Raw genomic sequence first — 23,121 nt, 5'->3', positions numbered from 1 at the left:
AACAGACAGGAGTTAGAGACTGTAACCGCAATTATTTTTACATTTACTTTCTTTCCCCCTATCAAATTGCATTGATTTATTTCAGTGATATTTACGCATAACACAGATGACCCATTCATCAAATATGGTGCGTATGAATACAGTCTTCCTTTAGTATTTCTTGAAGAACTTGACTGACTCTCCTCGCGACTTCAAGCCAGATCACGACCTGATATTATACTTACGCTGATTAATATTTCTTGATGTAAACATATTTTAACAGTAAAATGAATTCAATTGATTAATTTCTTAGTATACCAAAAGTAAATTCATCAAATTTCAGAATGAAAAATAAAATTTTCTTATAAGTTATCAAATCTCTGTGCTATATTTTTTGTCAGCATTATTCGGCTGTTCCATTGCCTCCTCCGTTTATTGCACATTACTCGTTGAATAAGGCAGAGATTTTAAAAATAAATGATGTTTTCGGTAAGAGAATAAATATCAAAAAAACGTAAATATAAGCATTGAATTATTATTATTTAAAAGATGTTGTCTCCTAACTGCAACGGTGTGTGCCAAAAAAATTTCATAACGCGATAGCGCGCGTTATTCAATTTGTATGCACACACCGTTGCAGTTATAAGACCACATCTTTCAAATTATAATGATTTAATGCTTAAATATTTACTACATGTAAATAATGCTCTCTCACAGTAACGCTCATTAACACATATACCGTTACACGGATTTAGGAACTTTTACGTTTATACTGTTACCCTGCAATAGCGCAATTTAACTGCATATAACGTTACAAGTATTATGATCAAACAATTTAACTAAATATACTGCCACATGCAAGCACACATTTTAACACAAATTTCTTTACACTAAATCACACACTTTTACACATATACCATTTCTCGCAATCACACACTTTAATACATATACTGCTACATACAATCACACAGGGTTGTGAAGTCAAGATACCTATATTGAAATATAAAATCACAGACATGGTTATGTTTTTATTTTCTTGAAATGATATATTACATTATGTATTAAAAAATCAAATCACGTACACATCACAAAGAGAACATCTATACTACTATATTAAAATAATAGACTCGAATTTTTAGTCTTTAATACCTAGAAATCGGAAGAATACTGTCTTTTGTTTTATATATTTTAAACATCTTTGGTACTTGAAGATTACCAATTTGTTTTTATTTTTTCTCAGTTAAGCTTCGCTAATTAATAATCAACGAAAATTGCTCAAAAAATCCCGGAAATCACCTGGATTTTTTGGATTTTACAATCTTGCACTTGCGCAATACATTCACACTAACGGGATCTTTAGTTTATATTTGTTTCCACAATATCACATCTGCCTGAATAAACTCAGAAATGATAATACAAATACGGGTAAATTTTCATTGGACTTTTGCTATATATTTTGTTCATATAAATTAATGATTTCTTATGAGAGAAAGTATAAAATAACAAATATACATTTCAACTAAGCACTTACTTTCATCTTCGTGATGACAAAAAATATTTGATTACATGCAAAAATGTTACATTATATTTGTTAGGAGAGTGAAGATAGAATATGTTTTATCGTAAAAATGAATAATGTCCTACAGACCCAGTTTTACAAAGAATATACGATTACGTGTACGTTGGTGAAAAGGTGTTGAGTTCTTCCATTCTATGGATTAAAATTTTTAGTTGAAAGGTATTTGCAGTCTCAAAAAGGTTTGTTGTGATGTATTTGACTGTTATTTTCAAGGCAACATCATTTTAACTTTCTCCAAAATCGTTCCAGAGCGATTCTGCAATTTTCTGCTACTTTACGGGTATAAGTAAGGGAGGGGCTTTTCCCGAGACACAGTTAGGTTATTCAAACTAAGGAAAGTGTAGTGAAATTAATAGCATTATTGTAGGCTTATAGCTTTGTTATGTAAATGTCAATAATAAGGTGTATCGATGTACCTATTTCTAAATGTTCGATATGCAATGTCAACCCGTGCACGCACGGGTCAAAGTCTAGTATCATTGAATGAAAAACACTGTAGATACGCACATGTTTCTTAATACGTTATGGTCAAATTTTATAAGATTGCTTAATGCAACTTAAATGAATTATCATGTACATTTGATATTTTTATCAAATCAAAACTTTTCAAAAATACTAACATGAATGTGTACAGAAGAAACCACGATACAAGTTTAAATATGACTGCCATCACGAGAAAAGGGCCCTTAAGGTCAAAATTTCACAAACTCACTTTTTTTCCCGATTAGTCACCTTTTTCTGAATACAAATATACAAAGATATCTAAATGTGTGTTTTAAGCATTTTATGACAATTTTTGTAAGACATGTTAACACGACTTTGACGTAGCTAGTCGAAAACGTCACGACGTCACGAACGTGAAATTTTGATTTGCATTAAATTTTTTTCTACAGTCTCCGGGTTATCTTTAAAAATTGAAGTAGAGGGAAGAAATACAAAAGATAGAAGGGGGGTCTGGGGGTCTTGCTTATAACAACATTGTGTTTGAAATGAAATAATACCCGGGTAATCACGCTATTATAGGCGAGGGAATTCCCCCCCCCCCCCCGGGTCTTAGAGACAACCCTTAGTCTTGAATTGTAGAATTAACTAATAATTTTCTAAAATTCTAGATTTCTTACAATTTAAACAAAAGAGAACTAAACATTTTTAATATCCAGTTTAAGTTCTGCGGCTAATCCAGATACACTTTCGATGAATCAACGTGCAATAAACATGAAAACAATAAGAAATATGGAGAAAGGTCCAACGTTCGCAATTTTATATTCTCTTGATTTGACATGTACAAACCAGCGGCATCGAGGAATTAAGTACTCGCGTAATATAAGGAATATACAATTCAAAAGTTTTATTCATATTTTTTTTCAAAATGCAAGATTGCATGTAACTTTTAATAAGACTTTTGCGTTGATTATGTCCATTTTTTGCACAAATCGATAGTACAGTGCCGATAGACGTATAGTTTATACTCAGTGAGTAGTAACATTTTTACATGTTGACAAAATTTAATTTTCTTATTATCGATGTTAAACCCCTGTCACACTGGAGCTGCGTTCACACGGCGATCCCGCTGCATCCTTAAATAACGTACATGTAAAACGCCAAAGTAAACGCAGTAGAGTTTCCTACAGCGCCGTAACAACACAACGGCATCTTCGTCCGTCGCGGTGTGATCGCCTTGAACATTTAAGAACGTCATGCGACGGCACGCACTTTGAACATGCACAAAGGACGCACTGTGGCTCGGCGTTCTCATAAACACGCCGTAGAAGCGTAGTGAGGTCGCCGAACAGCGCCGTAAGATCTCAAACAGCGCCACGAGAGCTCCGTCGGCGCGCTCAAGGAACGCAGCTAATCGCAGAGTAGACGCAGTAATAAGTCAATTGCGCTTGCACGGAGTCCTTTGGGGTCTCACTGCGTCTCTATCGCGATCTCACTGCGCATCTACAGCGTTTGAACGAGTTGTTTTCCATTTAGCTACGTTCTCACAGCGACCCCAAAGAGTTGTTGCTGCGTTCATCGCGCTCTCGTGACGTTTCTTCTGCGTTTATACCGCGCTCCCACGGCGTTTCTAGTGTGTTGTCATCAAGTTCACGAAAACTCGAAAAATGGCTGTTGTACAATAGCAAGCGATGTAATAATTATCAAACTGGAAGTAGATGACTATGTAAAAAGCAGTATTTGCTAACACTGATATTCCAAGACCAACCAGTGGACGTAGATGGAATTCATGCCATTTGGATTTGATGTTTTCACATCTTTTCTATGTTTTCTAAAAACTAATAACGAATCTTTTTTGTAGACCTGACTAGAAAGAGTTTAATTTTTCTCCTTCACAATTTGTTTAGAAGGAAATGTGTTTCAATTACAATGTTCCTTATCATAAAATCAAAAAAAAATTTTAATCATTTATTTTGTTTAAAGGTTCATGCCATCATCTTTTGTGAAAAGTCAACCATGACAATAACATATGTGGAGAAATGTCCAACAGACGCTAAATCTTGGAAGATCGCCGCCGAAAAAATGAACTGTGAATCCATTGAACAAGATTGCTCAGATTCCTTCAACACCGGGCGACATCAGTTCCGGTACCATTGCGTCATCAATGCTTGAATGAACGCCACTTTGGAAGTGTGTGCCCTTAGCCGAACTATATTTGGTACGGAATAAACACAAATTGATAAAATTGTTCTTCTTTTTCGAATACGTTAAAACTACTTCAAATTAGTGTTTGAATTAATACACTAATCATGATCTGTTACATGTTTCTTTTTTTGATATGAACTAATATGATGTTTTGTTAGCGCTTCACGGCTAAAAGCTAAATATGGATAACGTGGTTTACAATAATTTTGGGGAAATGATTCATTAATGTAAATTTTGCACCCGTCGTTCGGATGTTCGTGGCCAGACCAGGTGTTGTTAACTCAATACAATAACTTTAGAACTTCGTTCTTGATCGACGGACATCAATCGTTGTCTATGTAAATGATATAAGTCAAAAACTGTCCATTCTGTGAGAGAAAGATCTGATCGAGGCCTGAAGGGCCTTGATCAGTTCCTTCTCTCACAGAATGGACAGTTTTAGGCGTATATACGTTTTTAAACATTCTCCTCTTCTGTTTTATGAATGGACTGCAACAGGTACATCAGTAGGCAATGAAAATAAAGAGAGCTATTTTTTATCACCCCTTACAAAATTGCAGTCCTGAGTAAAATACTGTTTCTTTTGTATACTTAGTGGACAGGTACAGGTAAAGTTTTAGGTATAACTTGAACTGCATGATTTTTTATTCATTCACACAACTTGTGTTCAAGTACCGAGATGTTTTCCGCTGATGGAGAAAGCATATCTTAATTCTGTCAAAAATCCGGGATGATAACGTAAATCATCCTAATACGGATGGTGTTCTTAGTGACATTCTAGATATGAAGACTATGCCAGATTTTGATTAAATTCAGGACTGTGTCCTTTCTGATATCTCTGATGAAGATTTGATTAACGCCAGTCAAGAAGTAGAGAGCATTGATAGGTTTTTCAAAACCTCTGAATCAGCAGGCTTTGGATGACTTAATACGTAGTGGTTTTATTAAGAAAACGGAGGCAAAGTCAAATCTGGATTTAAATACTATTTTCCTGATTCCACACATGTATGCATGTATACAACTGCATTTGGATTAATTTCCCTCATGTACAAGTGCATTTTAATAGGTTTACAGCGATGTATCAGTTCATTTGGATTATTATATTTCATGGCATGCTTAATTAAATTTCATTTTGTTCTCAGATGTTTGGTTTTCTTGGTATTTGTTTTCTTACACGTCACCTGTACCGTCCAATAAGATTACAATTACTATCCATTATTTTTTACTGGGCAGATTTCACTGTCAATTCTTAAGAATAATTGGACAGTTTTTATAACTTACTAGACACTTACAGGTAACTTTTTGGATTTGCTTTCAAATCTGCAAGTACTTTATGCTATATAATAGCTTAAAATAACAAAGGATTGCATAACGAAAATGTTTTAAATACAACACTGTGCCAGATAATTATGCCAGTGCCATGAATGCATTTTCGCACCAGCTTGAGATGCAATTTTGGAAAAATCCATCCATCAAAATGATAGACCATTGGTGCAAATCCTTATCGATCCGCGCAATACCTTAATTCATCGAAGATTCTCTGGATTTTCAAACATTGAGCTTCATACACTTGTTTATACAAAGTAACCCTCAAAGGTTACCCAGACTGATTTTAACAATGATACAAGGTTAGAAAAGTTATGTAAATCTTCGGGCCAAGGAACATATTGTGTTAAGTAATTGAAAATATTGGATCTTTCTCAACATTAGCAGAGGGAGGGCATGTTGTGGAACCGCTTTCTTCATTATTAAAAGAGACTTGGAACTTAAAACTTTTGGTTTTTATATATAGACTCACCCTCTTTACGTAAATTTTGAAATAATTGTTTTGAATCATCTATAATTTTTGTTCTAGACTTTCTAGGTTATTGTACAGAGTACAACATTAATGGGACTGTAATACAAGACAACTATGGAACATACTGTACAAAATTTAACCCGCCATGTCCAAAATCGTCCAACTCAGCAGAGGCCTATAAGTGTCAGTTTAACTAAAACTAAAAATAGTCAGGAAGAAAACCAAAATAATTTAATTCAATATTAAGTCGAGAAATCCAAATAACGGAAATGATTATTTATACCCTGTAATTGTTAAAGTTTCAAAGTTTCAATGTGTTCAAAATTTATGTATATTTAATGTTGAAATAATTTATGCCACTTTTTTTGCCTTGTCACATTACTGAAGAACCTCGTATTGCTTTTCGTAGCTGATCCATTTTTTTTTCCAGATCAAACTTCCTATGATCTGGTGAGAAAAAATCGTAAGATGGCAAAATACACTGTTAACGTTGCGAAGCATCCCAATGCGGCCTCAGAAAGGTAACATACGCATGTGCGTAAATCCATAATATCACCCAACATGCTAAAGAGAGTTTTGATTGCCGGGTATGCAATCTTCATTTTCAATATGCGTGTAATAAATTATATTTCTTTCAGCAAATTTTAAAACGTACGAAGAAGCATTTCAAAACTGAAGAAAATCATTAATATCTTTTGTTCAAGATTCTCAATCGTATCACTATTATACCAATACACTGTCCGTTGACTCTCATAGTGTATGTGGTATGAAGTTTTAATAATAATAAATTTGCCGACCCCATTTTTTGTAGGGTCTGTGGAAAGTTGGCCTTACCAATCCTGACCATTCTCCTTGTGATTTAAGGAAGGAGACTTCTCGTTATCAAACATACTTTTTATAATAAGAAATTCGTGAAATTTTGACACAGTCAAACGGATCATATTACCAAATGATTCTATTAGTTTAATCAAATTTTGACATTTTTGTTTTCGCATTAAGCTCAGGTCACGTCACTTCCCTTTTCTTCAACGAAAAGGTAAAAATAAGTGTAGCTCTTTGTATTTCTGTAGAAGTTTAAGATTTGAAGGTTCTATTCTTCAATGAAATGATAGAAAATCAGAATGTCTATAGGCATGTACTACTACATTGGAATAAAGATTTATACTAAAATTGACATTACTTAGCCCGCATTTACTCAAGTTATAAAAACTTTTAAGAAATTTTGATTATTTTTTTATGCTTCCAATAATAAAATATTTCTGATTTTTATGTATTATAAAGACATCATATAAAGATATAAATTGACTGAAAAGCTAATATATTGATCATTTAATAAGAGAGAAAAACTGATTTTAGTGAATTTTTCACAAAAATCAATGTATAGAAAGGTCGCTTTAAAAAGCTTATAAAAATGTAATTTGATCGGCAAATCATATTTTAAAAACATATTCTGAAACCCAAGTATCATATCATTAGTTCACATTAGTGATAAAATCCTAAATTAATGTTATTATTTTTAAAATGCTAAAACAGACTCATTAATCTGCAGCAATTCTGATTGCGAAACATATGATATTTTCCTACTCCAATATTACGCCAAAAATATAGTCCTTGTTTTATTTTAAACATTGATTACTTTTTCTATGCCAAGTTGTATGATAGTAAAAAAGAAAGAAAAATATACAATTTTAATTACCTTTCATCTTGATTTAATGAACGAACAATTGATCAAATTTACGTTTGGCATGTCGAAAACCAGAAAAGACTCCTTCCTTAAGCGCATGTTTTCATACAACTTGTGAAAATGGATTGCAAACAAATTAAATCTTAAAGTTTGATATCATTGTATTTTCCAGGTTTATTTGTTTTATTGGTCCATTTGTTGAATAATAAAATTTTCGTTAAAACTCGGTTAAATTTATAGAAACAATAAAAATTCTTTCTTCTTAACCCTATATAGAAACTTAAGCATTCGTATAATTATATGTTTATCATCATTAGTACAATTCATATGTTTATAATGCAGTTGGATTGTAATATTCCGTTCATGTCCATATGAAAGCGGATTTTTTAAAATAAAATATTTTCTTTGAATTATTAACATCAAGCATTTTAAGGCTGGAACAGTCAAGTACTAGTACTTTATTGAATGTATATATATATTATTTTTACTGCCGTTTAATTCTTAGATTGGTCATGACATATTGGTGTATTTAGATCTAATGATATTCCTGGAAAATACTTATTGCTGTGCATGAACTATAGAGTTCTAAAATACTATTATGTTAAATTACATGTAATCAATTAAATATGCACAACTTATATATATATATATATATATATATATATATATATATATATATATATATATATATATATATATATATATATATATATATATGTCTTTATGTATTATTTTTGTGGTTTTGTTTTTATTAAAGATCCTTCAGGTTTCAGAAGAGTTAATATTCATGGCAAAATGCAATTGCATTGTATTTTCAAATTCATTGGGATTGAGGCAATGACTTTGTTGCATAGAATAACAAAGATGCCTGTTGCTAGATTCATGAACTTATCAATTTATTGACGACACAGTGACTTAATGCTGTAGATTTATATATAATCCTATTGATGAATCTGTGATAATAAGCTCATGCTTGGCGAGATAAAATTTGTAGATACGACATTGACATTTGACTCAGAAAAATAGCAAGTTCTGGTCCAGATCTAGAATTCATAATTATACATATATACGTATATACGTTTGCTCTTGTAAATATCCAGACAATGATTGTCAAGTTTTGTAGCATAAATCAAAAACGACTTACCTTAGCGGTTACCCTATATGGGTATATGAATAAGTGAAATTTATCCGACTCTCGATGAATTCAGTTTGACTTGTCGATTTTTTTTTTTTACAAAAGAACAGGTATTTTAACCACCCGTACAAGTCATAAGTGCATTATATCATATATTGAATTACCAGATTTTCGCGATAAGCGATATACAGAGCCCACAAATGGCCGTGTCACATAACAAACTTTACGCCGTGTAAGTTTTGAATGTTAGAATATAAAATACAACTTTAGACTGAAATTGAATGTGATAACGCTAGGAACTATTTATTTATGATTAAAACGAATTATGAGAGAGAAAGAGAGAGAGAGGGAGAGAGAGAGAGAGATCATCTTGAAAAAAAAAGATTTTATCGGTATATTGAGCCAATGTAAACTAAAACATGACATGGGCCTTGTTTACATGACAAAGAATTGCGAGCTCTGTATTTTGCTTATAACTCTACGACTGACACTCAAATTTTAGAGTATCACTTGAAAATTTTTCTAAAGCATTGTAATCAATAAAAATTTAAACAAAATGTTTAAAGGTAGCCAGTATTTGCAGGCTACAAAATTATTATATAATTGTTTAACGGTGACTGTTAACTGTCAACATTTCAGGCTGCAATATAATTAAAATTGTATTCAAATGAATACCTAGCTAAGAAAAAAATTTAATTAATTTCTTAAGATAAGTATTTAGCCATAAATTGACGTTATCGAATACCGACTGACTTTGTCAGACTTATTCCTTAACCATTTTTTTTACAAAGGTAGTCTGTTGATATAATTTATTTCAAAGGACTAACAATATTTTAATCCTGAATATGACACTCATTTCTACTCCAATTTTTGAAATCAACGCAGATATGTTACTCAGTGACATAGATTGCTATTTGGTAACTTGTCCCAGCATTTTTAGATTGAGAGGTTCAAAGCATACAGATTGGGTTTAAATTTATCAATGGTTGTATCATTTAACAAGTATAAAATAATTACATCTGTAATCATTATCTTAGGGACATAACAAAATGCAATTTTGAAAACCAGGGAGCATCAAATGATGAGAAAAAAAAACCCCGCTTAAACCCAACTCTACTTAAGATGTTCTACCATTTAAATCATTGCTTTAAGGAATTAGTGTGCAAATCTTTTACAATATTAGTATTTCAATTAGACTTATAGGCATGCGCATTTTAACGACATACATGTCCCATCGTAATTGTTTTAAAAGAAGGTTATGTTTAATATCTCTTTTTTTATTACAGTCTAGGACCCACACACGTGCATGTAGTAATGTATAGTACCGCCATAGTGCATTAATATTAAGTGGGAGAAGTTCTATAAATAATATAAAACTGCGAATTCGATTAGGTATTATATATGTATATAACGTTAATTTATGCTGTATTATCAACACTAAAAACATTCAAGACATTCACAACATGTTGCACGTTCATTGCAGATCAGTGTTCTACATTTAGATATTTTATTATATCATTAAGAGTGCAAACGCAACTCTTAATGATATAAATACTTGTATCGTGAGGGGTTGACTAAGTAGCTTTTTGCTTGTTTCATTAAGGATGCTGTGCATCTGCAACGCTTAATGATAAAATTGTATCATTTAGCGGCGATATATCATGAGCGGTTGATGTTGTCAACTGTTAATGCAATAATCTATAACATTAGGGGTTGCAATTGCAACGCTTGATGATATTTGTATCATTAAACGGCGTTTCATCATTAGAGGTTGATACAATCCGTGTTGGCTAATACAATGACACTGTACAATTTGAACAATTCATGGACACAAAACTTGCTATAATAAGGTGCATTTTTTAAAAATACATGTATGTTTAATTTTGTTTACAGATTTCGATGAAGTTCAAGTTACAGCAACGATGAGGAGTGTAATTGAATGTATACTTAAGGAATAAGGAATCATTCTATGAGTATTATGAGGTGATAATTTCGGTCGGGGTCCGTACACGAAAGTACACGATACGTAGTGTTATCACAGGCAAAGACACTGAAAAATTTGAAGATATGTATTTTTGACGACATATTGAATATATCGCGCGACCGATCTATGAACTTCAAGGTGAATGTGTCTGTTACATAAGTAGTAAGTGATCCAGATATAAACTTTTCGACATTTGAATATAATTGATCTAAATCAGGTGCAATTTCTGAATATGTTTCGTCTACAGATTTCGGTAAAGATCAAGTCACAACAACAATGAGAAGAGTGTTTAGGTGTATTGTGAAAGCTGCATGAGCTTGTCAAACGTTAGCGTTGTTTGTGCACCAGCTGGCAACTGTTCGAATTTAAAAGACATGCAATCCATGCATATTAAGCAGCAGGACCAACGCATGAATCATTGAACTAAATGAATACGAATTTAAGCAGACGATAAATAGTTATCACTGATAATCATAATATATAAGGTCTGTGTTTTAAAAAAAAATAACCACATTCTTTTTTCCTGGGGATGATGGAGGTACTCGTGTGGATGATTTTACTGCTGTCAACAATTAACATTTTTATAAAGGTAAAATGTATTAAATACTAATTATAAATAATAAATTAGTTTATAAATTACATGTATGTGTTACCTATAAACTTTTTAACTAGCCTCCTCTGCATATATTTCCAATTGATCAATTTTATTTTTACGAATTTTGTTTATTTCAAAACGCGTCCTGAGAATGATTCATTTAATTATCCAAACAATATCGGGTGCAATGGAGATCGGAGACCACACAAATAAATGCTTGCTAAGAAACATGATTTTCAGTGCATAAGTCGATTAAGTTTCGAGAATAGGACTACATTCAACTTGAATTATTATGATAAAAAAAAGTAACTCAAAGAAAACTTAGTTAAAACAACGGGATTTTTAAACAGTTAATTAATTTGTTCCTTAGTAGGGAAAATTTTAAAGTGTAGTTGTACAGATGAATCAGTAATCTCTATTTAATATCGTTTTTGGGAGGTTTCAGCCATTACATTTTGTGAAAAGTCTGCCATTACGGTTAGATACGTTGAACACTGTCCAACAGACTTCAGATCGTGGGAAAGTGCGGCCAAAAAGATGAACTGTGAATCCATTGAACAACTCAGATTCCTTCAACCCCGGGCGACATCAGTTCCAGTACCATTGCGACATCAATGCTTGCAGGAATGCCACTTTGAAAGTGTGTGCCCTAAATAGAACTATATTTGGTACGGTGTAAAATCAAATCGATTGAACTGTAATTTATTTGTCATGTAAAATAAGCGCTTTTGAATGTATTAATCAATGATTGTAAGTTGGTGTGATTTTCAAAAAAGTGTTTCAGAGGGAATCGAATTGTTTAATATAATGTAATGTCAGTTATCAGTTTTGCCAAATGACTGATTATGGACTTGATCGTCTCACCTTCCATTAAAAGAATTAAATATTAAAAAAATTGAAATGTTTACTGCTTAATTTCTTCCACTCAGTAATGTTTCCTCGGTATAGTTCATTAATGGTCAGGTTAAAACTAATCACGCGCGAATGTAGATTTCCTTTCGCGGGGGGGGGGGGGGGTGTGGGTCTGAAGGACAAATGTTTAGGTGCACGAGGGGGGATGGAGTCCGCAGGATGAATTTGTATACCCGCAAGAAGGGAGTCGGGTCTGAGGACAACTCTCGAGATTCTCGAGATAATAATAATAATCACTAATTTTTCCGGGGGCGAAGCCCCCTAACTCTCTATTTTAGATCCTGCACATGTTATGCTTATTTGATTTTTTTTCAATACTCGAATAAGTCATTGTGCGGAGTACAACATCAATGGGAAAGTAATTCAGGAAAATTATGGCGCCGAATGCAGTAAGGATGATCCGCCATGCCCACCATTCTACAACTCAGCAGAGGCATACAAATGTCAGTTTTAATTATTTTTTAGAAAATAATCGCCATTTAGCAAATTATTTAGCAAATGCAGTTTAATATTGATCGAAGTATATGATCAACTTTACATTGTAATTAAGATTACAACCTGTTTAGATTTTGTATGCACGTGTATAACGTTGATATACATGAACAATGTATTTCACGTCATAAATTTGCTAAATTGTTATATATTTTCATTTGAATATTCATTACTCTTATGATTTTCTGCTGATAATTTGTTCTTAAGATCAAACATGCTATGACCTGGTGAAAAGAAATCGTAAGATGACAAATCACACTTTTAGAAATTCAACGCCTCCAGAAATCCAGAATACAGCTCCAAAAAGATACTATAAGTATACTTAGTCTTATGAGTGTATATTTACAGTACCTGTCACTATTTAATGGCATTACTAAAATGATGTCTTGTGATTTGGCTGCAGTGGGTTTCATTTCATTTTGATACAATAGTGGAATTCATTTACTCAAATCTTACAGTTAAACATTAAAAAAAATGACAAGTTGACTCTCATACTGTGCATGCATGTTGAATATTCTGTTATTTGTCTGTCAACATGTTTGTAGGCAATCTGGAATGTTGGCCTTACCAATCCTGACCATTCTGCATGTGATTCTTGTTCTTGCTCATGTTTTATAATTAATATTGCATATAACTTGGCAGTTTATGCATGAAGATGGAACAAACTCCTCATTATTTGCATCTTGTGCGCTCATGAAACATTCTTCTTATAGTGAAATCCTATTATCTTTATTTTCAGTGGGTTTTTTTTAATTTTGCATATCGTGCGCTTGGGTTGTAATTAATCGTTCATATACAGATTAATGTTGATGTGGTAATAAATTGTGTTAGATTATGTTTTGTGGTTTTACTTTTAATAATGACACACCAAGTTCGAAATATCTGATATTTTTCTGTTTAATGGGTGTAACTAAATGTTATTTAAAACTCAGTAAATATATATATATTATATACAGATATGTATTCATGCAACATAAGTTACTGCTGGTGTACATATTATGAATATTAACATGTGTATATTAATTGTCATGTATATGTCTATGAGTTGTACAGATGTTGACCAATAAACAATGCAACATAAATTCGGTGGCCTGAACACAGAGAGTACCGATAGACAGTCAGACAAGTACACTTGTACTCAATGTATTCAAGCCAGTGTGTTTATACATACGTGCTTGTAATAACTCCCCCCCCCCCCTTCTGAAAATATTTTATGCGCATGAAAATTTGTTTTGTCGTAGAACTATAGTATACATGTACAATTATTTTTCTCTTATTTCTCTTTACAACAAAAAATCATATAAAAAATACCACATGCTCAAATCAGTACAAATATAGCACAACTTTAGAATGATACTTGTCCAACAACTATCCAAAGTGCATGACATGTACTGAGATATGGTACCCTAAATTAACCCCTACCCTGCAAAATCCACTTTCACTTTGGAAAATAGGTGAACCGTGAACTAGGCATGTTTACAACATGTCTAGTTCCTATGGAGATTTTATGCCTTTTTTACCTCCTTGTATTTTTTCAGACCTTTTTCTTTCCATCTATACCCTAACATTATTCAGTTCGCCATTTAAGCACCCGTGGAAATATTGAAAATAATGCATACATTTTCAGAATGGAACTACCTACGTCAATGATAACGGGTTAAAAATAGTCATATGTGACCCGTAGTAGAAATAGTAACCTACATACTTGAACAGAGCAGTAATGCGCGTGCGTGGAATTTATCGTGAAACAGTCAATGAACAAGATTCATATGACCTTCCGAAGTGCAATTCTAGCGCCATTCCGTAAATAAACAAATTATACAAAACAATTGGTTCGCTTGCCGTTCATCATGCGTATTTTCAGTACGTGGGGCCAGGGCCTATCGAACTAAAGATGGTGCCATTCCTTTTCCTCAGGGGTTAACCACTAAAAGTTTGCTCTGCAAATTTCAGATCCCCTGTTTTAAATTGCCACAAATGATATTCACTTTTGAATTGCAAACTGCGCTTTAAAAATCAGATCGCCCGGTTATGTTCTTCAATCTTATTGTGACGCTTAATGAAAGAATTTTAAGCAACGAGTTAGCATTAGCAACATTCTTCACTTTTGGTGCAACAATTTATAGTATTTATTTAGTAGTCGCAACGGGAACGGTGTTGGATCACTAATTAGTGGTAATTACAACGATCACAGAAAAAAATCCCTATTCATCATTGACATTGCATATAAAATTTCTCTTCTTTTCATATGTAAGACTGAATTTATTATCATTTTCTTTTGGGGAAAAAAGACCTATAAAAGCATGCAAAAGCTAAGAAAATATTTTAATATCAAAGAAACTAATATAGGTATCAATAACTTTGTGACGTAGGTAACGTCGTAGACTGTACATAAATGTTCATGTACTATGTACCTTAATTGTTTAAGATAATTACCATAGTAAAAAAGTGACAGCAATTCAAGTGTATCTTCTATAAGATTATATATGAAATTGCATACTCTAGTGTCTTGCACAAATGCTTGGTAAGGTACCCTAATTTTTTGCAAAAAATCTTGTCAAAGTAGTAGTAAATCAGTAACAAATTCGTGGAAATAAGTTATATAAAATTTGAGGGACGTGTCGTCTCACCTTAAAATCTGTCCAAGAAAACTTCCAACGCAAAAACGATATTCAAGAATCAAATTTTTAACGCAAAGATCAAGACATTTTAAATTTGAGCGAAAGTGTCTGGATTCCATTGATCCTTTATATCGCTCATTAAGCTGGTCGATACCACTAGATTTTGTGATGTGGGCACTAATATCAACCTATCTAAATTTCATATTGTCAAAGTTCTTAACGAAGAAGAAGCAGTGAGTACGTTTTTCGCGTGATACCTCAAATTTGGGACCATATTTGTTTAGTAAAAATCGAATTAAAATTTCTTCAGGGACACTCGTCAAATGCTTAGCGTACAGAATACTAAATGCTACATAACTTGTACTTCTGTATTTGTATATTTGTGCATTTTCTATTATCGTGGCTATTTACGTATGTTAAAAATGTACAATTACCTGTATTCATTTTTGGTGTACAATGACTAAGTCACAAATAAACAATTGTGCACTTTTTTATTATCAAAATATGTTTGTACTTGTCTGCGTATTTTTGGCAGTCCTTTGATAATGATTGATGATTGAAGTAGCAATAAATAAATTAAAACAACAGTATATTTCAATGTGAGCATACATGTAAAACAATGTATATGGTACGTAATCTTTCCTTTTTTTCATTCTTTAGTAAAAATTAAGTTCTGCAATTTTTCCGGTAGGCAACGAAATATTGTGTATAAAACAGACAATAATCGATGTGTGTTTGTTGGATCTCGTACACGTACCTCCAACATATGTGACTCATTAAGTGTGGGTAATGAAACTATTGGCGCAAATATTGCTATATATATCGTGTATAGTGTAACCGGGCTTTTAAAACCCCTGGCGCGCGTCATCCAGCCAAAGGGTTAAGCTCAGGATTTAGAAAAGAACATTACATTGGGTAAGTCAGTTACGGTTTAACAAGATTTTGTTGCAAGAAAACATTTTAATTAATTAAGATATTCAAAAAATTAAGATATTCAAAATATTTGCTTAAAAGGAAGGTTAGTTTTATTTCAATTGTATTGAATATCATTGACTGTATTTTGGTCATCAGGTTTATAATTATTTATCAGATTTGAAAACATTTTAATGTACATCGTGTAATGTATTATTTTTCGTTGCAAAATTGTCTGTACTGTGATTTTCCTTATTTATCGATTTCAGTTGTTTGATAGAAGGAAAATGTTGGAAGGCCTACATATTTTTGAGAGAATGATTTTACTGCTTTCTTTGATGAACACATATTCAGAGGTAAAATTAAAATAATACAAATTTTAAGTATGCAATGGGTCCTCAGCAATCTTATTTATGTTTCATGTTCATATTTTGATTGATCCTATTATATGTTGTTTAAAAAACACCAATCTATCACTTTGCTCGTTGTCTTAAATTTCAGACTCGTTGCAAAACTTCGAGATCGCGAATCGCTTTTGACTTAAAGTTTATTTTGTAATAAAAATTCGGTAGTGCTACATATATTTATCATGACAAATATGAAAAAAAAAATATACAGGTAACTGCATATGTTGGGACTTGTAAAGTACTTCAAGGCCGATATCATTAATTGATAGATACAGATACTTTATAAAATCTCTTGTAAGACATTTTGGGTGACAATCTTGTACCCAGGTTAATAAATTTAGATTTAAATTAATTATGCCAGATCTTTTAAAACTTTGAATACTTTTCTACAATAGGAGTGACTAGCATTTTTTAAAAAATTCTTAAGTTTAGTACTACATGTACTACATTTATGATATTTTGCATGTTGTGCGTCTCTCCCCCTCCAACAAATGGCATGACCATGCCATTACATAGGTATTTACGATACAGGTAAACCGGTATTCACAACGCACGATTGTAGTTACGTACTACGTCTCGATCCAGAGCAACAGCATCGTTGCTGTTCCGGGATCAGCGTCCGGCAAGGTGGGGGGGGGGGGGGGGGGGCTAAACATAGCTCGCGGGTTTGCTGACGACACAATAAAATTCGACGTAAAGAGTTGACCGTCATAGCAAACTTATACATTTTTTACAAAATAGCAATTGATCTTTAGAATCATAAAAGTATATATTTCAAAAAGCTTAAATGTAGTTTATACAAATATTTATAATTATCAAGTGCTGAAAATTTACATACGTGACTTATATTGTCACATTTTGTTCTATAAGGTAGGAGTATGCGTTGGAACTCTTCCATTTAAAATCACGTAGATAAGTAAATCTGGAACCATATGCATTAAATTCACTTCTTTTACAATTATAAATTCTGTATTTTCAACTACAAATCTAGCTATTTAATTTTTTTAAGCTTAAGCTAATTAATTTATACGATTAGAAACTTATTATGCCAATAGTTGTATGGCAATTATTTTTGCATCGATTGACTCAGATTTTCATGAAGAGAAAAAAAGCCATTTTTCTAGTCTTGTCTATCAACGCGTTTTCATTTTTGGGTACTCAGACGTAAAATATGATGACATCGGGCTAGAGTCATATTGAAAATTTAAGGTTTTGTGAAATCTTTAAAATATTTGAAGTTGTTTTGCAAAAAATTGGCCGAGAACACATATTGATTATTTTTTATGAATTGATTTATAATTTTATCCTCTATAATCGTGTTGAGATTAATTAATTTCGTCTAAATCGTTTAAAAGTTTGGAGCATAGTTGTAATGCGTTTCTCCACTAAGATTTGCATTTTACTACAATTATATTATATTGAAATGACATTATTACCGCTTTAAAAAATCTAAAATAATTTTTAGAAATAAAATTCTGAAAACTATGAATCACACGGACAAATTTTCAGGATAGGTTTTATCACAAACAGTAAACCCACAAGATACCTTAAATTGAACTTAAGTTCACAATGTTTATCTTTATGTTAAAAAAATAAACACAAACAAAAACAAGTTCTAATTAAAAGTAAATTTTTTTTTTTTATAAGATGAACGTACTTTCATTGATAGCAGTTCTAGTTTTGTCATATTCTTTATAGAAGAATATTGTAAAATAGAATTACATATATGTGTCAGTGTGCATGCAGCTAGCCATTATATTGTCCATTTTTTTTCAAGGTTCATTTCATCACCTTTTGTGAAAAGTCAACCATGACAATAAAATATGTGGAGAAATGTCCATCAGACGCTAAATCCTGGAAGGTTGCCGCCGAAAAAATGAACTGTGAATCCAATGAACAACATTGCTCAGATTTCGTCAACACTGGGCAACATCAGTTCCAGTACCATTACGTCATCAATGCTTGGAGGAACGCCACTTTGGAAGTGTGTGCCCTTAACCGAACTATATTTGGTACGAAATAAAATCAAATTGATAAAATTGTTCTCCTTTTTCAAATACGTTTAAAAAACCCTTCACATTAGTGTTTGAATGAATATACTAATCACGATATGTTACATTTTTCTTTGTTTGGTATGAATATGATGTTTTGCTAGCGCTTCACAGCTAAAAGTTAAATATGGATAACGTGGTTTATAATAATTTTGGGGTAAATTTTGCACCCGTCGTTCGGATGTACGTGGTTGTTGTTAACTCAATACAATAACATTAGAACTTCTTTCTTGACGGCCATCAAACGTTGTCTATATTCAACACTATGCCGGATAATTATGCCAGTGCCAACGTTGCCTTTTTGGACCCGCTTGAGATGCAGTTTCGGAAAAATCCATCCAACCGAATGATAGGTCATTGTCTAGAGAGTATATAACCACTTTTGCTTTAGTGTGTTTTACCTGACAGGTTAGATATTTACCTTTAAGAATTAATATCCCATTGGCGAAAATGATAATTCATAAAGAAGAAAAGATTCACCTACAAAAAATATTGACAATACCATTGGATTTTCTAAAAAAAAAAAAACCTAAAGGATTTTTTTCCTATAGGAGAATGGTATTTCCTGTGGAAATTTGATTCAGACAGGTAGTTTTCCTACAGGAACTTAAGATTTCCTATCGAATTTTATCGCAGCCTATAAGAATTGAAATTCCTATAGAAAGTTCTTGTATTTCGATAGGAAATTTCTAATTTTCTAAAGGAATATTGTTTTTCCTATGGGAAAATTTATTTTCCTGTAGGAATTTATTTTTGAAAGGTTCATATCTCACCTGACAGGTGAGATACAATAATAAGAAAGGTGATTATACATGTAAACTCCTCAAGCACTGGTCTATCCTATGACATATTTGAATTTTTCAATATATGCAGCTTGGACAGGTGCAAAAATGCCACCTTGACACTGACATAATTAACAGACACAGTGTTATACTCTGTGTACATCGAATTTCAGGTCACAAGATTAAACATCGTTTAATTACTAGTAAGTGATTTATGGCTCTAAGTGTAAATCCTTATCGATCCGCGCAATACCTTAATTCATGAAAGATTCTCCGGATTTTCAAACATTGAGCTTCATAACAAATGTTATGTAAATCTTCGGGCATAGGAACATATTGTGTTAAGTAATTGAAAATATTGGATCTTTCTCAGTATTAGCAGAGGGAGGGCATGTTTTGGAACCGCTTTCTCCAATTTTAAAGGAGACTAAGAACTTAGAACTTATGGTTTTTAAATATATACTCACCCTCTTTACGTTAATTTTGAAAAAATTGTTTTGAATCATTTATGATATTAATTTTGTTCTACACTTACTAGGTTATTGTACAGAGTACAACATTAACGGGACTGTAATATAAGACAACTATGGAGCAGACTGTACAAAGTTAAACCCGCCATGTCCAAAATTGTACAACTCAGCAGAGGCCTATAAGTGTCAGTTTAATTAAAACTAAAAATAGTCAGGAAGAAAACCAAAATAATTTAATTCAATTTTAAGTCGAGAAATCCAAATAACGAAAATGATTATTTATACCCCGTAATCTGTTAAAGTTTCAAAGTTTCAATGTGTTCAAAATGTATGTATATTTAATGTTGTATGCCACTACTTTTGCCTTTTGTTACATTTCTATAGAACCTCGTATTGCTTTTCGTAGCTGATCCATTTTTTTTTCAGATCAAACTTGCTATGACCTGGTGAAAAAAAATCGCAAGATGGCACAATACACTGTTAAAGTTGCGAAGCATCCCAATGCGGCCTCAGAAAGGTAACATATATACGTACATGTATGTGCGTAAATCCATAATTTCACCCAACATTCTGAAGAGAGTTTATGTTTTGATTGCCGAGTATGCACTCTTCATTTTCAATATGCGTGTAATAAATTATATTTCTTTTAGCAAATTTTAAAACGTACGAAGAAGTATTTCAAAACTAAAGAGAATCATTAAAAACTTTCGTTCAAGATTCTCAAGCGTATCACTATTATACCAATACAATGTCAGTTGACTCTCATACTGTATGTGGTATGAAGAAATTTGTCTGACCACATTTTTTATAGGCTCTGTGGAAAGTTGGCCTTACCAATCCTGACCATTCTCCTTGTGATTTAAGGAAGGAGTCTTCTCGTTATAAAACATACTTTTTATAATAAGAAATTCGTGAAATGTTGACACAGTCAAACGGATCATATTGCCAAATAATTCCATTAGTTTAATCAAATTTGACATTTTTTTGTTTTCGCATAAAGGTCAGGTCAAGGTCACTACCTTTTTCCTAAACGAAAAAGTAAAAATAAGTGTAGCTCTTTGTAGTTCTGTGGAAGTTTAAAGGGACTATGTGCGGTATGGCCAAATATCTGCCCACAATTTTAACCAATTTTTAAATAGTGTCCAATAAAAATCAAATCTTCATAAATCATTGTATAGTGGATACCTCTAACTAAAATCATGATTTTAGTCATCATTGCTCATTAGCTATTTATCTATGACGTCAACTAAATGACCTAATTCCCGCAAATTTGTAAACAATTGAAAATATTTCCAATTTTGCTTTATATTTTGCATTCGGAAGTATAGAGCGCATGTCTGCTCAAGTAAGATTTTAACATATGTTTTTCTTCTGATAAATATACACATTATACTAAAAAATGGTACTTGAGCAAGCCTGTGCTCGATGTTTCCCAGTCGAAAAACCATCGGAAAACACCCATAGTTTGCTACAAAACATCAATATATCAAAATAAGGCAATCTTCATGACGTCATTTCTACATTATGACGTCACTGTGGTAATAATCTTTTGCACCCTTATTTTTAAATATGATTCTAACTATCTTCCACCTTATTTTTAAAGCTCTTTATAAAACTTTAATTTTGGGGGCAATAAATGCATAAAACCGCACATAGCCCTTTGAAGATTCTGTTCTTCAATGAAATGATAGAAAATCAGAATGTCTATAGGCTTATTATACTACTACATTGGTATAAAGATTTATACTAAAATTGATATTACTTAGCCCGCATTTACTCAAATTATTAAAACTTTTAAGAATTTTTGATTATTTTTTTATGCTTCCAATAATAAAATATTTCTGATTTTTATGTATTATAAAGACTTTATATAACTATATAAATTGACAGAAAAGCTAATATATTGATCATTTAATAAGCGAGCTGCTTGCAATTGGTCCGATTCTACATCAAATTTTGTGACCGCATTTAAACGATGGTTATGCTAAGTATATGTATAATAAAAGACATTGCAGTGGATTTTCCGGTCAATGAAGCCATATTACAGTAAAAAAAAATGATGTACAAAATTTAAATTAAAAACAAACGACAAAAAATGCTATCACGTTATTTTGTCTCACCTATTATCTCTTATTTTGGCACCGCTATAAATAAAGGTCATAATGTTTTGGCGAATCAAAAATAAACCAGTGTACATTTTGTTCATCAATACTTTTAAAGTTTGCTTTGTTTACAATTGATTAAAATATGCGGCTGGAATAAACCTTATCATTTGGGGGACGAAACCAAATGGCTCCCTTTTCTAAACATTCCCATGATGTAGTCTGGTTTAGTTTTTTTTGGTATGCTCATAAAGAAATTATTTTTTGTCAACCAAATTTTTCCATAAATATAATACATAAGCAATTTCCAAGAGAAACACTTTATTCATTTTACCCAACTTTGAGCTTTGTTGCTACAAGTAATTTACCCAATACAATTATCTAAATCCAAAATCTTCCAATGAGTCCAAGTTCATTTGCAATGAGATAGAACAACAGATTGCGTTAAAGGTCGTTTATTCAATGAACCCAATTTGTATTGTTTAAATTGAAAACAATAAATTAAAGAAGAAAAAATCATTGAATAAATGACAAATTATGTATAGGTGGGGTTTAAAACCGCGCCAGCTCACAATAATTCAAATATTCAATGAAAGTTAGAATAAATGACAAATTACTTTGCAAAGGTGGGGTTAAAAACCGCCAACTCACAATAATTCAAATACTCAATGAACGTTAAAACAAAATTTGACTATGATATAATATGCGTGCATATGTAAATGGTGTAGGTGGGTGGGTAAAACAAAGTTCATGGAAAAATTAACATCCAGCAGCAAAATTAGAGAAAATAAGAATGAGAGAATTTACATGTGCCAGGTTCAGATAAGACAATAATTAATTACAAAAGATGATTGGATGTTGGACATGTTAATTGATCCAAGATGTTTAACAATCTTGAAACCTACCCCCCAGTGACCCTGCTGTGCACAAATGCAAATTACCATCTGTAACATGACAAAGTATTTTGACCAT

At 32.2% G+C, this 23,121-nt stretch overlaps 1 long non-coding RNA gene across 1 annotated transcript in view; it reads right to left on the bottom strand.

Annotated features, from left to right (window-relative positions):
- The window catches only part of LOC136271161 (uncharacterized), a 132,313-nt gene that overhangs the window by 105,915 nt on the left and 3,277 nt on the right, over positions 1-23,121 (bottom strand). The gene's annotated exons all lie outside the window — the stretch shown is intronic.

The sequence above is a fragment of the Magallana gigas genome, chromosome 9, assembly GCF_963853765.1.
Source record: "Magallana gigas chromosome 9, xbMagGiga1.1, whole genome shotgun sequence".
NCBI lineage: Eukaryota > Metazoa > Mollusca > Bivalvia > Ostreida > Ostreidae > Magallana > Magallana gigas.
This window is presented reverse-complemented; position numbering and strand designations above follow the sequence as displayed.